The sequence below is a fragment of the Sinocyclocheilus grahami genome, unplaced genomic scaffold (assembly GCF_001515645.1).
Source record: "Sinocyclocheilus grahami isolate Dianchi unplaced genomic scaffold, SAMN03320097.WGS_v1.1 scaffold3122.1, whole genome shotgun sequence".
NCBI lineage: Eukaryota > Metazoa > Chordata > Actinopteri > Cypriniformes > Cyprinidae > Sinocyclocheilus > Sinocyclocheilus grahami.
The window spans coordinates 10631-14720 of NW_015508289.1; the positions used below are offsets into that span (position 1 = coordinate 10631).

Genomic DNA, 4090 nt, shown 5'->3' on the forward strand with positions numbered 1-4090 from the left:
GCCTGGTGTCAAGAAGGGCAGCAAAGAAGCCACTTCTCTCCAAGAAAAACCTCAAGACAGACTGAAATTCTGCAGGAGGTACAAGGATTGGACAGCAGAAGACTGGTGCAAAGTTATTTTCTCTGATGAAGCTCCCTTCTGACTGATTGGGACATCTGGAAAATTGATTGTTCGGAGAAGAAACGGTGAACGCTACCATGAGTCCTGTGACTTGCCAACAGAGAAGCATCCAGAGATCATCCATGTGTGGGGTTGCTTTTCAACCAAGGGAGTGGGCTCTCTCATAATTCTGCCCAAAAACACTGCCATGAATAAAGAATGGAATCAAAACATCCTGCAAGAGCGACATCTTCCAACGATCCATGAGCAATTTGGTGATGATCCGTGCATTTTCCAGCATGATGGAGCACCATGTCACAAAGCAAGAGTGATAAAGAAGTGGCTCGAAGATCATTACATTTAAATTTTGGATCCGTGGCCAGGCAACTCCCCGGATCTCAGTCCCATAGAGAACCTGTGGTCAGTCCTCAAAAGGCGAATGGACAAGCAGAAGCTCACAAATTGTGATCAACTCCAAGAAATAATAAGGCAAAAACGGATGGCCATCAGTCAGGATTTGGTCCAGAAGCTAATATCCAATATGCCCGAGCAAATTGCAGAGATTATGAAGAACAAGGGTCAACACTGTAAATATTGAATCATTAAATTTTTTTTGCCAATAAAAGCCTTTAAAACTTAGGATATGCTTGTCAGTGTTTTTCAGTATACCATAGAAATGTGGAAAAACAAAACGACAAATATTGAAGCAGCAAACACAAAATGTATGTCACTGCCAATACTTTTGGCCATGACTGTAGATTCCGCCATTTGAATACACTGTTCTGTACACTTGTCTTTAAGTTAAAACAGTTAATAGTCATGTAACTATCCCACTGAATGAGGAATCTAGACAAGCCTCATAGCAGTCATACAAGTCTCTATACTATTGCTGCAAATAGTCATCCCTGATCTGGTGGAGACTTTTATGTGTACTGCATCTGTTGCTCACTGTAATGTTACACTGATGGAAAAACAGTAAAACACAACCTGCCACTGTGCATCTTCTGAAACTTACCTCAGTTAATGCCTCTTTGGCTCTTACACGTTCTTTCCGGCCGCCGCCACGGTCAGAGGCAAGGTTGAACCAACGGATGGTGTGAGAATCTATTTCACTCTGTTACACTGGTAAAACACTGGTTATTCCTTGCAGCTCCTGTTGATAAAAAAATGTGCAATAAGCATCTCCAACATCCCTGGACTAATTACTGTTTTAGATTAATCAAAATCAGACATCACAAAAGAAGTTGATGGTTTATGGTGTTTATGTATTTTTGTTTGATGGGATTGAATAACAAATATAAGAAATTAATAAAAACCAAATAATAGTATTTTGGCCATATACAGTATATCATTTAGGTTGTAGAGATGGTTTAAGGAAGGTGTTTTCAACTCAACGCCTTGGTATTATGCCATACTTACTGATCAGCAAACTTCTTGTTTGCATTTCCTTAAAGCACTTCTTCCCATTGACTCCCTTCCAGTTTATCTGTTTGGCTACTGCATTGGAGAAAACACTTGAGAGTATGTTCCACGTGACTTTTTTGGTGTTTTGTCCCCCGATGCCACCCAGCGCAGATATCTGACAAGACAAAATGCATTATTCTATTTTCTGTTTAGATTAAACATCTCAAAATATATGACATCAGTAAATACAATATAGCCACATAGACAAGTTCTACAGCAATCATGACATAGCTTTAAAAAAAAACATACCATGTTTTGTTTAGCCTGTGCGTTTCTTGAATCTTTAAGCCACTCCTCAAACTCCTAAACTTCAGGCATAGTGGCCAGTGGGATACTGATATGATGAGGCATTTCAGCCACAGTAGTCTCTGTCCCCAGTCGTGCAGAAAGATTATTGACAGCAGCAGCAAGCTGCATTTGCTGTTCCTTCACATGTTCCAATAATGTTAGGATGTGCAGCTGAGCAGCTACAAAATATGTAGTAAGAAAGCATTTAATGACTGAAAATACAAAGTTCTCTCAGTGCATATAATGTTTAAATTGTATAATCACAGAAAGTTTTAAAGTGAATGTTACCAGAGCAAGGAATAGGTCCAGTGCCTGTTTTCCCCAGTCTAAATGTGGGCCTAAAGCAATGCTCATTTGACAGAGACATGGCAGAGATCTGGTCCATATAGCTCGATGGCATGTGGGAAGAAGACCTAACAGCTGGAGGCTCTGTGACCAGAGAGAGGCAAGATGAACTCATTGTTTTTGTCTATAGTTGATAACTTTGATAAGCAATGCTTGTAAGCATACAATTATTAAGTACCTGTGTAACCATCTTCAGGAATGCGTCAGATCTGGAACATGTCCAGAGGAGTGGCGTAAAGGACTGGAAGGCATGCTAGATGTATTAAAGGGGACAGGTGGTGCTGCGAAACATGAAAATGACGATATTTTTAAGTGAACAATATATAACATTATATAATTCAGTGTCATACTAATAAATCCTTCAAGTTTACAATGAAAAATGTCCAGCTGAGACCTTTTAGGTCTGCTGAGCTGCATCAGTCCCATAGAAGTAACTTGACTTAATACAGTTATGTTAATGGTACAACTAAACAGTTAGATATTAACAAAAACATTGCTTTCAAAATGTTTCTATGGAAAAACAGGAATATACCATTAAAAGAAGATGATCCAGCCAGCCTCAGGTCTAGCAGAGGTCTCGCAGAAGTTTGTTTTCTTTCCCTAGATGGTACATCAGGTGTAGGTGGAGGAAGAGGAGGCACCGGACAAAGAGACATTGTTGTATCTCCTCTTGACACCACCCTCTGGCTCACTGTCAGAGTCTGTTTCACCAAACATTTGCCTAAGAAACCAACATTCCTATGCATGGTTAAAAAAAACATGTTGCTTCAACAGTAAGAACTGCTTATACTCAACCAGGCACACTAAATATTTAATTAGCCTACACTACTGAGTCTGTACTAGGAATCATTGTTTTACTTGACCTTTGTAGTACTGCAAAACACTCTAGAAAAAGCCAATTTCTTGCTTAGACAATTACAGCAATATACAACATAGCAAAAAATAGAAGTCTACACTGCCTAATAAGTGAGCTCTATATTTAAAGATATTTATGAATGCATTTTCAAATGATGCATGAGTGTCAGTCTCAGTATATAAAACCTTTGCTTAATTTTTCTCTTCCGAATGACTTCTTCCTCATCATCTGTTTGTCATTCAGATGTCTTACAGGTCAGTGAGGCCCTCAGCTTCTCTCTTTCTTTAAGGTAGTCACCTGATCAGAATTCACACAACAAAAATTCAATAATTACTCCACTTTTGCAAACTTACATGCAAGAAACTATGACTATCAAATCACCACTTTACACAAAGTATGTAATGAAATCTATCGTGATATTATCAAATCACTTCAGTACAGTAATAACTTTTTTATTATAATCTGTGACAGAGGGGGGTTTACAGTGAACAAAAACAACTATTGACAAATATGTAACAGAATGTTCTAAACCTACTATTAAATGACTGTTAAATTAAATTAATGTGTATTTTATTGATTAATGTATATTTCATAGACCAGTAATAATTCGAATTTTCAATATGTTAAGTATCTTTATGGAAGTGGTGAATTTCATAACAGTGGTTTCATAAAAATTTTAGTTCTAAAGCAGACCCTTACCAGTTCTTAAGAGGACACGGACATCATACTTTTTCCAGTATGCTCCGGGCTCTTCACATTTTTGAATAGCTCGGTTTATGCGTTCATCGCTTCTGTAGTATGGCCACCAAGTGACACCATCCTCTATATATGAGCATTCTTGGTTCAATTCTGTTATCACCAGTATAGCTGGATGATGCAGGACCCTTCCATTTTGTGGTGGATTCCCACATCATCCTGGATGGTATATATATATATATATATATACATATATATATAAAGATATATATATATATATATATATATATATATATATATATATATATATATATATATTGCAAATACACACTCACACACACA

The 4090-nt window shown here is 37.6% G+C and overlaps 1 long non-coding RNA gene across 2 annotated transcripts in view; it reads right to left on the bottom strand.

Moving 5' to 3' along the window:
- LOC107576020 (uncharacterized) overlaps positions 1-2714 on the bottom strand; it is a 4592-nt gene extending 1878 nt beyond the window's left edge. Inside the window, exons 1-6 of one of the 2 annotated variants that reach the window (XR_001607983.1) lie at positions 2591-2714; positions 2375-2477; positions 2140-2280; positions 1813-2030; positions 1519-1678; positions 1115-1252 (exon numbers count right to left, since the gene is read on the bottom strand). This is a non-coding gene — a long non-coding RNA (uncharacterized lncRNA). Of the gene's footprint in view, positions 1-1114; positions 1253-1518; positions 1679-1812; positions 2031-2139; positions 2281-2374 lie in introns of both variants that reach the window. The other variant, XR_001607982.1, reaches the window with a different exon arrangement.
- Positions 2715-4090: the final 1376 nt, after the last annotated feature.